General features: G+C 40.7%; 1 protein-coding gene across 5 annotated transcripts in view; it reads right to left on the bottom strand.

Moving 5' to 3' along the window:
- magi2a (membrane associated guanylate kinase, WW and PDZ domain containing 2a) overlaps positions 1 to 19,692 on the bottom strand; it is a 238,547-nt gene that overhangs the window by 162,661 nt on the left and 56,194 nt on the right. The window lies entirely within an intron of this gene.

A 19,692-nucleotide genomic window follows, 5' to 3' on the forward strand; every position in this document is an offset into this window, starting at 1 on the left:
GCGCCGAGATCCCTTTTTTTCCTATTGGGTCCCTCCAGATTCTCAGGTCCTACAATGCCCCCCATCTGCAGCACAGGGCACTACATCTGTGTTATGTGCCTCTTGCAGATTAAAAGCCTTCCCCTGCCACATCACAATCACATCCACATGGCCTGGCTCTGACCTTCTCCAACCGTCAATAACCACGTGGTGGAACTACACGTTATCTTTCAGCCAAACACAGGCCTGTCTTACTCCCGCAGAACAGAATCCCTATCTATCAGGTTGTTGTTTGTTTACTCTGTGTTTAGCAACCAAGAGGAGTGGCTTCTGGGGACTCTTTGGTGTCACAATTTTTTTGCTCATTCTGGTCATGCACGCTCTCCATTTATCTCCTCCTAGTCTCCTTTTCCTTTGGTGATGATATACTGTATAATGATGTGCTTGTATACACATCTGCAAGCCCACAAACACAGCTTGACTTTAAAAGGCCACTGCATTGAAATGGTACTGATCATATTTTATGGGTGTTACATCAGGTTTTAGAGCAATAAAAACAGAAAACATGAAAGAGAGTGCAGCCTTTTGACATATAGATATAAATAAGACTTTTGCTTTGAAATGTCTGTGCTTTGTCATATTTAACTGCACCTTTGGAAGGGCTGCAGCAAATGATTATTTTCATTATCTGTCAATAATAAAACAAATAAATTGATCAATTTAGTCTATAAGATATCTGAAAATAAGGAAAAATCACAATTTCCCCAGAGCCCAATGTGACATCTTCCACTTGCTAGACCGTCCAAAACCCAATGATATTCAAATTTAATGATATCAAACAAAGGAAAGCAGCACATTCTCATGCTCAAGAAGCTGGAACCAGCAAGTGTTTGGCATTTTTGCTTGTTTAACGACTCAGAGCCGTGGTTTCCAAACTTTTTCAGTGATGCCTGAAGAAAATTTGAGCCCTGGCCCCAACGGGTAAATCAATTAAACTTTTATCAAATTATGGGGCACAATTTGTAACAAAAGGAGCCTAGTTGAACTCAAATAAAATAACATTATCATGAACTTGCAAACTGCATCCTATTTAATCCAAGTTTCTGTAGACACAAGACACTACAAGACTTTCCTGCTATACGTAAGATAAGCTTCTTCATAATTTGGATTTAACTGGCATGTGTGATTGACGAGCATCACCAGCTTGTCTTCTCTTCCCTGTCAAAAATCTGTCCATCTGTGTCATTTTCCTGTCTGATAAAAAAAAAAAAAGAATCTTTGTGGCCTTGCTTCAAAGCGCTCTCTCTTTAGTTATTGTTTCCAAATTAATCAGATTCACTTTTGTTCCACTCCATCTTTTTCCTTCTCTTCACATCAACAGGCCTGCACCTTATCACTGGATTATCACTGGGTTATAAATACTTTGTTGACTAATCTTTTCAGAACTGACTAATGTGACCATCAAAGGAGCTGATCTTGAGTAAAAATCAGATTAAGGTTCCCTTCACTGGGACATAGCAGCAGTTAGAACACACACTGGTGACTGCAGCTCTCCTCAATATGGCCCAATATTTGGCCATGTATCCAAAAATAGATTGTGCGTGTGTGTGTGTGTGTCCATATACAGCAGTGCAAGAGAGTCTAATTCTTGCAGCGGCTCCGCTGGTCTGGAGTCAGTGAGGTGGATGAGGGTGAAGGAGGTCATTTCAAACAGATGTGATGCTCTCTTGTTTTTCTCTTGAGGTTGTTCATCATCAGTTCTTGCAGCTCTGACAGCGCCGCTATCATGACACGACGGATATGTGATGCTGCCGACGGGGAAATGTGTATGACAGAGGGAGCATGGAGGGGAGAGGATGGAGATAGAGAAGAAAAAGGAGACTGTAGAGGCAGTGGATTGACAGTACCTCAGGAAATTCCACTCGCTGGTGCATGAGCCAATCAGCGGAACATGACAACAACACCAACATGCATTTATTACCATTATTCAGTTATTATTTTCACTTTGACCTTGAGGGAATGTAACAGAAATTGTGCCATGCTCACAAGAAATAAAGATACAAGATGAAGCAACTTATCCTTGCAGTCTAAGAAGCAATTCTAGCATGTTTGGAGCCACACAAAGATATGATAACTGTTTCCTAAACAGATGGGTGAATGGAAATCGTTGTTGCTCTGCAGAAGAAGAGAATCCACCATTTAAGCTCTGCAGGTGTCATGTAAATCCCCTAGGAGGCCAGCAAAGAGAAAGAACAGCCTGTGGAGAGTCAAAAAACAAGAGAGCAGCTGGTTCCCCTCGGGGATAGAGATGCTATAACAGCTAACTGCCTCATACCCTGGCACAAACTAGTGGAGCTCACTGACTGCCACTGTAACTTCACTCAGGTGAAGCTGGGCTGGAGCAACGTGCAGAAATGGCAGTTCGATATGCGTGGGCTTTGTTTTTCGTATTCAGTGACTTTAATCAATGTAGGTTAAAGGTAACTTTTTCAACCCAAACTTTATTTTCCCATGACTAATTGGGACAACACTTTTTGAAATTGGTCCAGTATTGAGCATGTGCGCTGGAGTTGGCAGCAGCAAGGCAGGGTAACAACAAAAGCAATTACGTTCACTTTTTTTTGTCACTGACATGCTCAGATTGTTATTAGAAAACTTTTTAAAAAAAGAGTATGATCCTTTTTGTTTAAACAGAAACAGTCACTATATCGTTATCCTAAAAGCCACCACACTCCGTTGATAAAAACAGTAATTTTACCTCGAGGAACACAGGAATTGCTGGTTTACCGCTGCCTTGATCGGTTAGTTTGTTTGTGTTATTGTGTGACTTTGTTGTTTTTGTTGCTTTACATTATTGTGTAACTTTTGTATTTTAAAGGGTTAAAAACACCACAGTCACACAACAAAAAAAACAATTATCTCGGCAGCGATGGACCAGAGAGGTAAAATTACTATTTTTATCAATGGAGTGCGGTGGCTTTGACGAGAGCGATACAGGGACAGTTTCTGTTTAAACAAAAAGGATCTTACTCTGTTGGGATCCTTTCCACAATGTTGTCAGACACATATAATACCAAACATGAGCTTGTCAGCGGCAAACACAAGCACTTTAGTGGACGTACTTTGATGGACGCAATTGTCCACAAGGATTACATTGCAGCTCTTTCTAACTGCTGGAACTCGCTAATTGCTGGACAAATTTCAAAAAATATTGTCCCAATTAGTCACATAGACACAAAAACATGAAAAAATAGGGTTCAGGTTGAAAAATACCGAACTTACTCTTTAAGCTAAATCTCATAAATAGAGACAAAACATCTGATTTGTTCATGCAGGCACAGAAAGCTTAGAAGGACTTAAAATAAGCCAACAAGGTCATCGTGATGGACATTATTCAGAACACACACGCATACAAAACATGCTCAAAGTGTTAAACAAAGATTTCAGCAGCATTTGTGACAGCCAAGTCTTCAAAGTCTCCTGCAGAAGTCTGAAAACTTTCCACCCTTGCTGCAAATACAGCATGGAGAGTGTGCTGACAGTCAGTCAGAGCTTGGAGTGCTGTCATCAGAGCCGGGCTGACAATATTTATCACACCCTGCTCTGAGGGCGCCTGTTGGCAGTCACATATGTAGCATTAGCACGCTGTGCAAATGCGTGCGTTTGTGTGTGCGCATTTAAGTCAGTGAGAGCACAAGTAGACAGCTGTTTGGATAATCAGACTAATTAAAAGATCAGGATGGGCTTTAAACCTTGCCAGTTTCACCAGACACACACTGTGCTCTGTTGATTAGTCTTCAATGAATATGTATGATGCCAACTCTGTGGTGAAAGCATTGGAATCCATACACACCAACAGGGTTTCAGATGGAACATGCGCCAGAGATGGGGACTCGAGTTTGAGACTCGGACTCCAGTCCAACTTAAGTTGCACACAAAGTGACTTCAGACTCGACTTGAGACTCGTCCTCAAAACAACTGACTTGGATTCGAGGTGCGGGACTCGTGAAAAATATTCTTTTTTTAGGAAACATCTGATGAGCTCACAGTTATTCCCCTCCCTCTGTTACCTATAACCTGTCTACGTCGATTAACGTAATCATTTACGTCCTGCTGGCTGCCACCACGTTAATTATTAACGTTGGCTGCAAACAGGATAAACAGGTTTATTGTTGATCCTGCAACGTTACAGTTATGTTTAGTTCTAACATTACGCTTGTTTGAGAGTCTGGGGGATGTGTTGACTTACAGCAGTTTAAAAGCTGCCATTAATTTGCATTGCACATTACATGGTTGTGGTCTGTAAGTGAAAAACAGGTTACAGAATCCCTTATAGTTATGTAAATTTATAAGCAGCCTGGATTGAACACAGCACGTGATACAACACTCATAATAACCACGAGAGACTTGACTTGGACTCTAGCTCAAAGACTTGTGAGCATCTCTTCCGCCCGCACACACACACACACACACACACACACGTTGGGTCATATCTTTTGTTCCTATGCCACGATTTGGTTTAAGTGACAATAGCACGAAATGACACTTTTCTTTGGCTCATCATCAGATAAAATTGAGTTTAGGAAATAAACACATGTATTAAATACATTTTGGCTTTTATTTAGGTAGCTGAAGTTTCAACAAACAGACCACTTAACTCCTTAACAACAAATGATGTATACTTAAATTTGCTCAACACCATCAAATCTTTCATTCATTTTGGTAACTAATCTAGGAAGCGATTGATACACACTCAATTCAAGAAGCAAAATCAAACAGCCAGTCTAACTTGTTTAAGTTATGTTCCCTGTAAGTACACAAGCTAAGCAAGTTTCTTTTTCTCTTTTCATATTGTACTTGAGATTGGAAGCAATGGATGCCTGGGGTGGGAGAATACAATACATCCAAATTTCCTAAATGATTGGCTGTGGTGTAAAGTATACAGGATTTGTAATGAATGGGCTAAAACAGCTGGTCTTTGAAGATGTGGGAAAGACTTTAGTCATGTCTAAAGAGGAGACTGTCCGAAGAAAAACGACAGCTTCAGTTGATTCAGCAAATCACCATACAACATCTGCTCAAGTGACAAAGCCCTCCAGCGGCGGGAGGAATTATGAGTGTTGTCTGTTGGGAGAAAAGGCACAAGTAGTGTGACGTTGTTATAGAGCCACAATGTCCACATATAGAGGCATCAGGATGGATGGATGGGTCAATAAAACACTGGGCTGCTGATTGTTTCCCGTTTCAGTCAATGTTTGATTCTATTAACCATGACCACACCATGACGATGTCCTTAGCAGGTAGAGGTATTGGATCATAAAACACTTCTGTGTATTTCTAGAGGGCACGGACAAACAACGCATTTTGTTTGTAATTTAATTTGTAAAAAGCAAAAGTCCAAGAAGCTTGATATTCAATTTAATCATCAAGAGCTAAAACGAAATGTATACACCAGTTCACAATATTTTTGTACCACAGGACCTGTTTCTTGTTGTGCCATGAAATTTTCTTTCCACAGAAAAAAAAAGTACATTTCTTTCTATGGAATTGTGCACATTTCCTGAAATTACTCGGCACCAGCCTGAAATACACACCCACGCATCGCAGTCTCTCTAGCTCTCCAAATCCCACAGGTGATTACATAGTGTACCTTCCTTCTGTTGCTTTATGCTGACCATCCCCAGCTCACTCACTGCCATGGAAATTCACTCAGCCCACCAGCTACCTGCTTGTGTGCGAGCATGTCACCTGGCAGAGGAGGCCTGGTCCATTTTATCCTGGAAATGGGACACAGATAGTGCTGCTAAACTGGAATATGTCATTTAAGTGCCACCATGCCTCCCAGTGGCCCCGCTAAGCAGTGGATTGATGGGGAACAGCATGGGAGAGCAGACGAGCACCTCACCTTTCTGAAGCAGCCTCGTATTTAAACACACATGGCTCCATTCATATCTGTCAAAATGGGATCTGTGTCCAGATTTGCTTTTTGGATAGAGACCAATCCAGTCACACTTCTTGAGCTTATCCCTGGTATTTGCATGAATTCTTGTTTTTTCAATGTCTACATCCTGGTCTGATGTCATTTTACTACTGTATGTACAGGTGAAAATGTGGACGGAAAGGACTATAAGCCTCATCAAGTTTACTGTAGGTTTTTGCATGTCCGCACATCTGCATTTGTTTTGCTGAAATAACGCTTGTGAACAAAAAAGTTGGCTGAACTTCATTTGAACCTGCATGTGATTACACAAGGTGTTTTGCCTCCACTGAGTAAACTAATTTACATGCATGTATGCTATTGGGTAGGCACCTGTGACTTGCATGCAAGCACAGAACTAGATGAGCACTGACAAGCACTGACCACCTACTGCAGCATTAATGAATGAATTCTTTCAGCTGGAGTCTGCATGTAGTAGGAAAGACCATCTTAATTTATTACAACTGGCACTTCAGTGTTACTCTAGTGAGATACTCAGAGGCAGATTACATTTTACCAGGTATGCATAGGTACAGTGAAATCCATATTTCATGATTTTGATTGTTTTGTTTCATTAAAAACCTATAGGTTACACGTCACGAGTAAAAGCCTATCAACACTGAAGGCTGCTTTGCCCCAGATGAGCAAAGAGATTGGACTGCTTCGTTGAGCGAGCGGACTTCAAAGCGATTTTGGTTAGCTTCATTGCATCTTGTGTGCATTTATAGCTGAATATTGTTGTTAATCTGATAACCTAGAAAACTTGTGTGTGTAAAGTGATCATTCATGGGTTTTTGCTGGTAGCACTGAGTAGTAATTCTAATACTGGAATTGCATTTCATCATGTGAACCTGTATGTGTTGTATGTGGTGTGAAATGAGCCGTAGGAAAGCTGTAATATATAAAAGCTCAATATAGTTTCTTGTGCTCAATGGTGGATGCCTAAAAACATTAATCTACACAGCATGGTATTTATCAATACACGCCGTGACGTGTGCCAAAGGTTGGGTGAGGATTTCTACAGAAGCCGTATACTATGTTAAATGAGGTCTTGACCCATCATTGGCCTCCACAGCGGACATCACACTGTGCTGTCATAAATCAGCTGAACAGGTAACACTATTCTCTGACCCTCTGCTAAGCTACATTTAAGCTTCTAACCCTTTGAATCCTACCATTGCCCAAGCACAGAGCTAAATTTGGCTGCACACACTGGCTTGACTGGCAGTCTTACCTAAAAGCCACTGACTGCCGCTAAGTACTTTAGCACTTGGTTATGTCTCCAGGTGTAACACCCCAGTGAAAGGCTTGTTTTACATCTCGCAGAGAAGCTATGCCACACAAAGAGCGCACGGGGCAAGATTTTGGGAATATGGAGGTGAATCAAAGGTTGCACCTAACATGAATCCTTTCTGCCTTCACACCCCAGACTGGCTGATTGGTGATTGATGATATATATATATATATATATATATATATATATATATATATATATCTCATCAATCACCAATGATCCTGCTTTGGCTGAAAAGACTGTCTTTACACATCTCACAGCCTGTTCTTGCCTCCCGTCTCCTCTGCAACCTTTTTTCCCCCCATTCCTCACTCCTGACACTTTTCCCAATGTTGTACCCTACCTACAGTATACTAATGTTTAAGTGCTACCTGTGACTGCCTTCCTTGGGGGGTTCCACTTCATTTCCTGACATCTTTGACCAGTGGCTGATATTTCATGTCACTGCTGACGGGGACAAATGAAACAATGCCATCACCACAAAGAATGCTGCTTATCTACCACCTCACCCTATCCCTGTCATCATTTTAACTTACTCTCACTCCTGCCTGTGTGCGCACAATGCGAGAGGACGCTCACTGAGGTTACTCTGAGCAGCATGAGAACTGGAGAGTTTAAAATGGAGGAAGATAGCATATTAGCAGTGTGGCACCATCCGGTTTTACAGGTGAAACTCGAAAAATTGGCATATCATGCAAAAGTTCATTTATTCCAGTAATTCAACTTAAAAGGTGAAACTAATATAATATATAGACTCATTACATGCAAAGTGAGATATTTCAAGCCTTTATTTGATATAATTTCGATGATTATTGCTTACAGCTTATGAAAAACACAAATTCTAAATCTCAGACAATTAGAATATTACATGAAATCAATAAAATAAAGGATTTTAAATACAGAAATGTCAGCCCTCTGAAAAGTATAATCATGCATATGTACTTGGTTTGGGCTCCTTTTGCATAAATTACTGCCTCAATGCCGCGTGGCATGGATGCTATCAGCCTCTGTGCACTGCTGAGGTGTTATGGAAGACCAGGATGCTTCAACAGCGGCCTTCAGCTCTTCTGCATTGTTCGGTCTCATGTCTTTCATCTTTCTCTTGGCAATGCCCCATAGATTCTCTATGGGGTTCAGGTCAGGCCAGTTTGCTGGCCAATCAAGCACAGTTATCCCATGGTCATTGAACCAGGTTTTGGTACTTTTGGCAGTGTGGGCAGGTGCCAAGTCCTGCTGGAAAATGAAGTCAGCATCTCCATAAAGCTCGTCTGCTGAAGGAAGCATAAAATGTCCTGGTAGACGGCTACGCTGTCTCTGGACTTAATAAAGCACAGTGGACCAACACCAGCAGATGACATGGCTGCCCAAACCAACACAGATTGTGGAAAGGTCACACTGGACTTCAAGCATCTTGGATTGTGTGCCTCTCCATTCTTCCTCCAGACTCTGGGACCTTGGTTTCCAAACGAGATGCAAAATTTGCTCTCATCAGAAAAGAGGACTTTGGACCACTGAGAAACAGACCAGTTCTTTTTTTCTTTAGCCCAGGTAAGACGCTTCTAACGTTGTTTGTTGACAAGAGGAATACGACACTTAAAGCCCATGTCCAGGACCCGTCTGTGTGTGGTGGCTCTTGATGCAGTAACTCCTTGTGAAGCTCCCCCACACATTTGAATGGCCTTTTCCTGACAATCCTCTCCAGGCTACGGTCATCCCTGCTGCTTGTGCACCTTTTTCTTCCACACTTTCCCCTTCCACTTTCCACTTTTTCCACTTTCTATTTATGTGCCTTGATACAGCACTTTGAGAACATCCAACTTCTTTTGCAATTACCTTTTGAGGCTTTCCCTCCTTGTGGAGGGTGTCAATGATGGTTTTCTGCACAGCTGTCAGGTCAGCAGTCTTCCCCATGATTGTGAATTCCACTGAACTAGACTGAGAGACCAATTAACGACTCAGGAACCCTTTGCAGGTGTTTTGGATTAATTAGCTGATTAGAGTGTGACACTTTGAGCCTACATTACTGAACCTTTTCACAATATTCTAATTTTCTGAGATTTAGAATTTGGGGTTTTCATAAGCTGTAAGCCATAATCATCGAAATTATATCAAATAAAGTCTTGAAATATCTCACTTTGCATGTAATGAGTCTATATAATATATTAGTTTCACCTTTTAAGTTGAATTACTGAAATAAATGAACTTTTGCATGATATGCTAATTTTTCGAGTTTCACCTGTATTAGCAGGTCTCTGCCAATCAGAAGCAATTGCAATATATCTTTCCTCTTTGTTTCCACAGTCCTCTGTTTTTGCAATAAACAAAATTAGCCCCAATCGACAGTAGCCACTGCACAATTCACAAGTAGTCACTATGTCACCAAGATTCTAGTACCATCTATTTTGAAAAGATGCACAAATGAATTTCTGTACTGGGCACAAAGGAGATGAACAGACTGATAAGGTTATTTCAAAAGGGAGATGCAGAGCGCTATGGGCGTGTCCTTCCAGTGAGGAATCAAAAGCAGGGACAAATTGACAACAGAGCAAGCACATTGAAGCTGCTCCCATGCGATGGCTTTGAAACCTAAGAGAGTGTGAAATAGCCTCACCGTGGTCGACTGGTGGAGTACTGCATCCAGACTCAACATGCTAATGCACTGTGCCAGTGGCTCAGTCAGGAGGAAAACTCCACTTGCTTAACATGAGGAGGATCCATCTCCTGTCAAACTGTCGCCTCAAAAACATGTCATTTGCTTGCAACAGTTTCACAGTTTCACAGTTTAAAGACAAAGAAATTCATCCCCTCTAAGAGACGGAGGCTTTCAGGCATATGCAGCGGACAGAGTGGTAAAAAGGCCAAACAGACAAACTAGGTGCTTTACAATTTGGTTGCCTTGACAACAATATTACTTCTATCATAGTAAAGACAGCACTAACTGACCCAGTGAAGAAAATTTCACACAATGTTATAATTAATTTTATGTATTGTATCTATTTCCATTTTGTACGTCCTGGTATGTCTATTTCTATTAAAGATGCGACACAGGTGATATAAAGAATTTAAACTTCAAACCCTTTCAAACTTTATTTGGTATATTTGTTAATAATTACTGTAACTTCTGATGAATCTGGAATGGACCTATGCAGAACTCCTGGAGCTTATAGAAGTGATGATTAGTGCTGAGAAGCCATAACAGATTAAAACTGAGACAAACAAGGGACATAAAAATTAACTAGACAAAGAGAAGAATGCATGGTCAGCTAGAGATTTCTCCCCCTGAGAGAGAAGAACAGAGCTGGAAGGGAAGGTACAAGTAAAGATCAATATTTTATTTCTTAATTGGGCTTTCATTTAAAGGAGGCCCCGCATCCAGTAATCAGTGACACCCCATCACGGAGCCATTTAGCACTAATGAATTATGTAAAAATCCATAGAGGAGATGAAAGGAGGAGTAGGGCTTCTGACAATATAAGGAGAATATCTAATTGTGCTTTTATTGATTAATTGTGATTTACATTACAATTATTTTATAAAAATAAAGTAGAGGTGTGTAATGGTGGCCTACATGATATCAAAAAATAAGATGTGTCAACCAAAATTATTTATATATGAAAACCATTGCATATATGTGTTTGTTGTTGATGTCCTCCCACAGAAAAGTCAACTTAGCTAGTTTTCTATAGGATAAGTGAATATCAAAAATAACACAGCGTGGTCACAAAATCAACATTAACTTTATACCTACCAAAATTGCCATTGACCAGGTCATTATATCTGTCATTATTGGCAGTCTCTAACTAAATGTTTTGCTCTTACAGCTTGTAAAGACATTGTCTGGTTATTACAACTTTGGTCTTATTTTTGTACTACGGTTTCTATTGGAAATGATAACACTGTACTCACCAAAAAAAATTGGTGGGATAAAAAAAAAAGTCAGAGAGGGCAAGAAACATGAGCGGTCAAAAAGGTTTTACACAGTCAAAGATGACTAACTGTACTTACTGTAGTTGTGCATGCCTATACCTTTTTTGTGCAATTCGGGATCATAAGATTTATATTAGATTTAAACTTTATTGTTCCAGAGGGAGATTTGTTTTCACAGACAGTCCAATATCAAACCACACAACATATAAACACAGCAATATACGGAAAGACACATATAGAGTTCCTATAAATACATTAATATATCACAGCACACAACATAGTCTGTGAGGCAGCAGGGACAAAACTCCTGATGAAGCAAGCTCTCCTCTATTTTAGGCTACTGTATCTCTGTCCAGATGGCAGTAATGTGAAGTGGTGATTGAGGGGCTAATCAGTGTCATTTGCTCTTGTGAGTGCAGGCATGTGATGTCTGAGACTTTGGGTGTGGGAAGGTAGATGATTTTAGAGGCTGTATATGTTATGCTGGTAAGTTTGTTTTTGTTGGAGATAGCAGTGGAGTTAACATGGTGTAGAAGCAGGGGGAACAGTACAACAGGATGAGCTGCATTATGCTTTTGTAATGCAACAACAGGAGGTGGGGGGCAACAAACAGTGCTCTGAGTTTATGGATAACATGGCCAAAACTGACTTTATTGTCTATAGAGACTTCAGTGTGTGTTGTGTTTGATGTGCCACTGACCAGCTCCTTTGTTCTGTCCATGTACAGCTGCAGGTCATTATCAGACTTATTATAAGTTATTACCAACATTTTGAATGTGTGCTCACTTTGGGTTTTACCTCCAAATAAAGTGGTTTAGATCATCGTGCTAAACTCGTGGCCTGTGTACAACTAGTCTGATCATCTGATCTTATCATAAGGCATAAGGGGCAGTTGTGCTTGCTCAGGAGGTAGAGTGGGTTGCCCGTTAATTGGGAGGTTGGCGGTTCAATCCCCGGCACCTCTAGGATGCATGTCGAAGTGTCCTTGGGATAATGCAAATTGCCCCTGGTGGCTGTATGTGTGTGAATGTAGTAGATAGTTTCTGTTTGAGCACTCAGTGAATGAGGTGTGTGTGAATGGTGAATGCAGACGTATTGTAAAACCGCTTTGAGTGGTCGAAAAGACTAGAAAGGCGCTATACAAATACGGAGCATTTACATAAGAACAACGACCAAAACTATGAAAATAAGACTCAAGTTGAAATAAACTGTAAGGTTTACATAATTAAAACGTGGTTCTTGTGACTTACATAAATTCTTTTGTTTTATGAAAACAATTCCTCTTCAGACCTACAGAGGAGCGAAGAGGAGGAGAAATCTCACGCACAATATCCCCGAAAATTACAATAAATTACTTAACCCTTGCAGACTTCTCTACAAGAACCTAACACATGTCCTAATTGGTGTAGTTAATGGTGTAGTACATTACTAATTAGGGCTGAACGATTAAGAGAGTAAACCAGTCGGCAAGGGAAGCATCAACTTCGCAAATTACGCTGTACCTTCACTTTGTACAATGGCCTTCAGCTTGACAGAAGCTGACACTACAGAAATTTTGTTTCACACAGGGAATGAAAGTAACACCCGCCATCGCGTGTAACTTGGTGGCTGTGGTGGGTGAAATCGTCGGGCCATCCGCCGCTTTTGACAGACAGGAAAAATAAAACACGTGTAGTAAGGTAAGCATATTGTGGCGATTGGCGCCTGTGTCACATACACAGCCACCAGTCAGCTCAGAAAATATCTGTGAAACGCCATTTCAAACCAAACGCACAAGTCCGAAAGAGGCCCAGTCTGTCCCCAGTTACAGCCTGGTTACAGCTAGTGTGCTGCTTATCAGCATCGGAGGCTGCGGGGGAGGAGGGGGGATCTCCGATGTTGTTGGAGAATTACTAAGCTTGTCTATAAAACACAAAAGGCGTCACTTGGTTTTATTTTCATTGGCCAACTTTTGAATTGAACCCCAGACTGAGTATTTTTTGAGGTTTTTGATGAAAGATGGATTTCTAGGAAATGTGAACTGAGTTAATGACTCATTAACTGGTGGTTGAACTGTGGGTTGTATTGAGCACTTACTGTATAATACACTGTGTTGAACTTTGTTCCTGTAGGTAGGCCTACCTGATGATATTATATCATATTATTTAATGCAATGATTCGACTCTCAAATTATCTTTCTCATATTATTATAATTTGATATTTCTTCTCCACCATTGCACATAATAATAATTCATGCAATTCATGCATCACCTAATTTCATCATAACACAGGCCTGGCCTACAGGAAAGAACAGTAGTTCGTGTAATCAGAGTATGTGTAATCTATCTAATATTGTGCTGTCATCAGTATTGTAAAAATGTGCTGAAAAAGATTAAAATGTACTGATACTGAAACCATTTCAACAAGTTTTATATTGAAAACTACAAATACAATTGCCATTTTGTTTGCATAAAAAATAAAATAACAGCAAATACCTTTTGTAAACATATGAAAATAATCTAAGTGTGCAAGATTTAATATTTTATATTATATAGGTAATACAATGATCCCGTGGACAATTACATGAAAACAAGTAAGTCTTTAGAAGACAGTGACAGTAACTGCAATGAGCCCAAAAACTGACAAATACAGAGGAATCTGTAGCGTTTCTAGATATGCTGGTTGGTTGACTAAACTGCGTCAGGTGTTATCATGTGCAGTGGACGAATAGACTGCCGACACACGACGCACACAGCAACAGAACAACGTGTAGCGTTTTTACAAGAGCAGCAACACTGAGAGCTTCAGTTTACACGCTGTTAGCAAGTCAGAGAGACAAACCAAAGCTAAAAGTTAACTCACCCTGCATTCACTGTAAGGTTATTTTCTTCAAACAAGTTTCCCTCAGCGCACTCATAAATCCTAAAATACGACCAGACTTCAGAGTGACTGAAAAATCTCCTCAGCGTTGTCTTCCGCCGAGTTGTCATTGACCCAAACAAACCCATGTTGCATTCTGTGCATGCGTGCCTGCTTTTAGGAGACGCTGGACAGTGTTTGCCATGAGATTATAATAGCGCGGTTAACCGTACCCAGTTATCATGGTAATTAAAATGTGAATGGTAATAATAACCGTCGAGAATTTTACCACGGTTTACCGTTAAACCGGTAATCGTTTCATCCCTAGTTCATAATATACGCTGATTTATTGCTTGTCCGTTTTGAATAATACAGAAAAAAATAATTATCTTAAGCTTAATTAGAGCTTCAAAAAATTAATCGCATATTAAATCGCAATTGCAGTATTGGTAAAAAAAATTTGATCATTTTCCAAAATCATTCAGCCCTATTACTAATTACCATCTCACTATAGGCAATATAAAAAAGTTTAAAAGCAACATAGTGAAATTGAAAAAATACACATTAAAAAATAATAACAGTTACAGTGCAGTTTATAATCAGGGTTAAAAGAGTTAAATGGAAAATAAAAAACAGGCTGAGGGGTTAGCTTGACCATTTTTGTCAGGTGTCTTGTTGAACTGAGCAATGGCTGAGTCAGGGTGACTCCAACACAACTGCAGGAAACCGGGGCTTATTTTCAGCAATGGGTCACTAGCTAATAGCCGAGCCATAATGGCCACCGGCGGGCTTACTCCTACGCATTGTCACTGTTACGGCGCAATTCTCATTACACCTTGCTTGTGTAAATTTAACTGAACTAACCCAATCAGAGCCCAGGAGCGCTTCGGTCTGCTGAGCTCAGCAGTGCTGGTAATAGAAGCTGATGGAAGTAAGATTAAAAACGTTGCCACTGAATCAAGCTTTGCATATCCCACATTCTCTGCCTCTGTGTATGTGTGCTGGCAGAGATAAGTTATGGGAAATTATGTGGATGCCGTGTAAGCCGCTCATGTAGCTTTCTGAGAGCAAACAGAGCTGAGATTATATTCTATGTAAATGTTTCTTTAGCAAGTGTAAAAGTTTAATGGGCTAAAGTGGTGCATGTGCAAAGTGAGCTGTTGAATATTCCTTTTCAATTATGTTTTAATGAAGTGTGACAACGTGAGGCTCAGAGGGGAAATGTCGATGAAATATTTGCTTGAATTTAATTTTAAAGAGGGGAAACTGCAGGAGGGATGTACAGAGAGATGTTGGCTGCCTGATTTCACACACACAAACAACCGCAAACATAGACTCACAAGAGTGAACTGAAAGTCTTTCGTCTCACACACACATTTACATCTGAGATTTATGGACAGCTAGCCCAGTGTGACCTACAGAGTTATTGTTGCTTCAAGAACTGCCTTTCTTGTCACAACCTGCGCTGTCAAAATAGCCGCCACACACAGCCAATCACGGCACACTTCAAAGGCCTTTTCGCCCAATTGATTTGGCAGCCCGACTCCAGATCACAGCTTACTGAGCAAAGCAGAGAACTGTTTCTGAGTTAACATCCCCCAGCAGAATGCCTTTTATGGATAAACCAATACATTGCAAGAAAACAGAGATACCTCAGAGAGTTCTCAGACAAACTCACAAACATAAGCAGCACACAAACAGCCAACACAAGCATGCACTCTGTGAATAAGTACATTTGGAGCGCAGCGCAGACTGGAAGCTGCAGTGTGCGTAGATCATCTGAGGTAATCAAACTCCAAGAGGGACCCTTGTCAGGTCAGATCTCAACAGGATTTCAACATGAATCTGTCTAAAGCTCTTCACTGTTGTACAGGGACCACTCAACAAGAAGTCATTTTGGTCTGCAGAGGACGTTTTGGGAGGGAAATGTGTTGAGAAGCCTGAATGCCTACAGTGCATTACTAAGCACTAAGATCTGGGACAGTAAGTAAAAGGTCATTGTTTGAAGATGCATCATGCTAATCAGTTGCTTTACATTTGCATAGGAATGCAGCTACATACAATTTTGGGCTCAACTTGGCTCCTAATTTGTTGTGGACATACAGTTCTACTACCCAGCACCAAACAGAAGACAAACACCCACCACCTGGTGAACATAAGTGGAGCTTTTAGCAGCTAAAAAGACACATATTTTAAATTCTGGTTACCGATTCATTGTTTGGTCTTTAAAATATCACACATAGTGAGAATTGCCACCCACAATTTTTCCTATTGCCAAAGTTGACATATTCAAATAGCTTGTTTTGTCCAACCAACAGTCAAAGCCTAAACATATTCAGTTGAGTCTCATAAAAGACTTGGAAAAACAAATATGTGAGTGCAAATATTCAATTTTGTTAAGCTGGAACCATTTAGACATTTTTGCTAGTCAACTTCTGATGATTATTGTTAATTGTTGTTACTGTGTTGATCAATTTTTTAAAAGTAAAATAAAAGAGGTAAGAATACAGTAGATTAAACCCCAGCAACTCCCTTTTTACACCTGTATATATGTTCCTGTGACTAACTTTAGGACTTCTACTGTACTTCCCTCTGAGACTCTGATCCGACTCACACATTTGTCATTAAATTGTTTTGTCCTGCATGTACCCGTGTGAGTAAAGCTACTGCTGGCTCATTCAGGTCAGCTTTCTTAGCTCAGCCACAACAGTGCAACCGGTCAACCATTTCAAATTCACCCATGTCACCCCCCCTGGAAACGTCCCCCATCACAGGCTCCCCATGGCTGTCTGCACTGGCTTCAAAGCACTGGTGCTGGCACACATAAGAGGCTGCTAAAAAAGCTGCAGTCCGTAACTCGAAGCCACGGTCCAGCTATACCCCCGGTCCAATAAGGACAGCACACTCTCTCAGGCTGAGAATTACAAAGTTTTTCATCAAGTTTCCTCCAACAAACAATCAAATTCCCTTGTGGCTTTTCTTAGAGCTTTGTTCTTACGTGATTATTCTTGACCCAGCAGATGGACTATTATTTCATCATCTCAGTAAGTCGTGGCATTTCATTGCTGCATCCCACCTGACATTTATGTTATTTTCATTAATGCCATTTGGTATTTTTGTCACCTGCCCTTTACTTTTTGAGGAACCTGGAGCAAAGGAATGCAGATAGAAGCAGCAATATCCTGATGCCGTCTCTACACGGTTGATAATGAAATGGAAAAAGAGGAAATGGAAGCCGGCCTTTCATGTCATGTTGTCATGCTGATTCCTTTATCATCAGCCTTTTTTGGACTGCCTGTTTTATCTATGCACAAACTTCACTTCTGATTTTTGTTTATTTTTTATTTTCATTATTCTGTTTTTAACGAGCAAATTTAAAATATGCAACAAACACGTAAATGGAAACATATTGTTGTACAGAAATTAGGACTCTGACTTTGTACACAAGTGTTATGATTTGCCATACGTTAAATGCCATGTAAAGAATTGAAGGGATATAGAACTGATCAGTTCTTGACTGTGGATTCATAAGAAAACGAAAGTACACCAACATCAGGCCAACACCAAGCTAAGCTTTTAAATTCTGAGTGGAAACGATTACCTGCAAAGCCCTCAAATAGAGCAAGAGTGACTAAAGAAAATCAACATTTAAAACAGGCTAGTGTTGCACAGTCAATTTTCCCCATAATGACTGTTCAAAGCATCTCATTGATTTTTCTGCTTGTGAGAAGAGGTTAATTACAATCTCAGCAGCGCTCAGCACCATGCATTCATCCAGAGGCAACGACAACAGACTGGACATCACTGTGCGTGTTGGTATAGGTAAGAAAAATGCAAGGTTTCATCTATATAAACTTGAGGCTAATTTCAGTTCCACAGAAGGGTTGGCACACTAAATTGACCTTAGTTTGATGGGCTAGAGCAGAGCAGCTGATGAAAAAAGAAACACTGAGTTTTTCTACCACTGATCTATACCGCCCATTTACCGTCTAGGGCTCCCTAAAGTGCTCTAATTTGTTCTAGCGGGAGAGGGCATTTTGGGCAATCAGCATTCGACATCAAGGCTTTCATGACTTTAAGAGAAGAGGAGAAAGGACCTCTCTATAGGCCTGCTTTCAAAGCCATCTCTGATTTGAGCCCTGGATGTTTTCGATGTTGTCAATTCAATTTGAACAGTATAGTCAAGTGGTTCTCAAACTGTGGCATGAGCCCCAACAGCAGAGGCATGGTGAAGGCTAAAAACATGCTTTCATAGTACAGCAAAAAATGACAAAAACAACAAGAAAATCTGATGAGGCTCGATGCAGACTCTGTTGGGTAAAACATGTGTAGAGCTGCTGATTATCACACCTTCAGTCGGGAGTTTTAAACCACCGGACTGTCACTGATTGACCTCATTGGTCTACTTTTCTCAGACCGTAAAAGGTTTGTGATGCATCTCGTGATTCATTTATTAGGTAGATGACTTCAATAACTGTTACTGCATTAAATATGTGACCTGATTTAGCTTGTTCTCCCTGAAGCTTAATTTTGAACAAAAATATAATAGTTTCTTCTGATGTTAGAGAAATGGCCTTTACTTCAAACACTAAATGCTACAAAGGTGTTCACAGTAAAATTATTGATTGTTCAACATGGATGTGAACCACTATTTAAGACAATTAATTCCAATCAAAACGTGGACCAAAATTTGGCATGTATTTATCCAGACAATGAAAAATGAAAATAATAATTAGTTGCAGCATTTGTGTATACAAGAGCATTTTTGCATGTTTTTGTAGCACAAGTTCTGTTTTGCTGTTCTTTTCTAGGCACCAATGGGGGAAATTCCACCTGTCATGTCCCATCACTGTTGCATGCTGGTTCACGTAGTTCAAGTAGCTGAAGGCTGCAGCGGACTCAAACTACCACAGACAGCTCCATCAACTGGTTTACCGACATCTCCCTCTGAACAAACAACTTTTTTCCCTTGCAGTCTCAGGCAGGGACACAAATTCAGGCAGTCTTGCAGAGATACCCCATGCTGGCTGTGGCTGCGGCCCCAGTCGCCCTGGGGCCAAGTGGGAACACACAGCATGGAATGCGATTGAGTCTCCAGCTCAGAGCCCTCCACCGACGTGACTTCTTGCTCCACAGTTCATTAGCATCAATGTCAAACCCCTGTGAAATTACTTCCAGTGTCTGGGCCAGTGAGCTGCCAGGACTTGACCTCTGACCTCTCTGAATAAGTCTCTTCTTCAGAAATGTTTACGTGTGGACCAGCGCGTCAGATTTCTGCTACAAATGAAATGAAGCCTTAGCTGGCAGATAACAAATTCAAAAACATCTTCAGCCTTGAAATTTCTTCTTCCTTGAGTCTTATTATACCTCAGCTCTTTTCTCCTACTCCTGTAGCTCTCCCCCTGCCTCATCACCTCCCTGTCAGCAGGGTCGGCAGAGAACTCTGGAGAGGGAGAGGTTCATCAGCAAATGGCCCCCTAAAACCCAATCTCATTTATATGCAGATGAAATAAATATTGATGTGCTGCCATGCTCTTGTCGTGTTTTGCCTAATTGAAGCCGGCGTTCTTGTATCACTTGTGCTAGGTATGACTATTGGCAAGAGGCTTTCTCAGTGAAATGACTTGTCACAGACACAACAAAGCCATAGCACGCTTAAAGTGAGCAGACAGACAGA

The sequence above is a fragment of the Micropterus salmoides genome, unplaced genomic scaffold (assembly GCF_014851395.1).
Source record: "Micropterus salmoides isolate LMB-PRFRI ecotype aquatic unplaced genomic scaffold, ASM1485139v1 Ms_hic_scaffold_23, whole genome shotgun sequence".
NCBI classification, from domain to species: domain Eukaryota; kingdom Metazoa; phylum Chordata; class Actinopteri; order Centrarchiformes; family Centrarchidae; genus Micropterus; species Micropterus salmoides.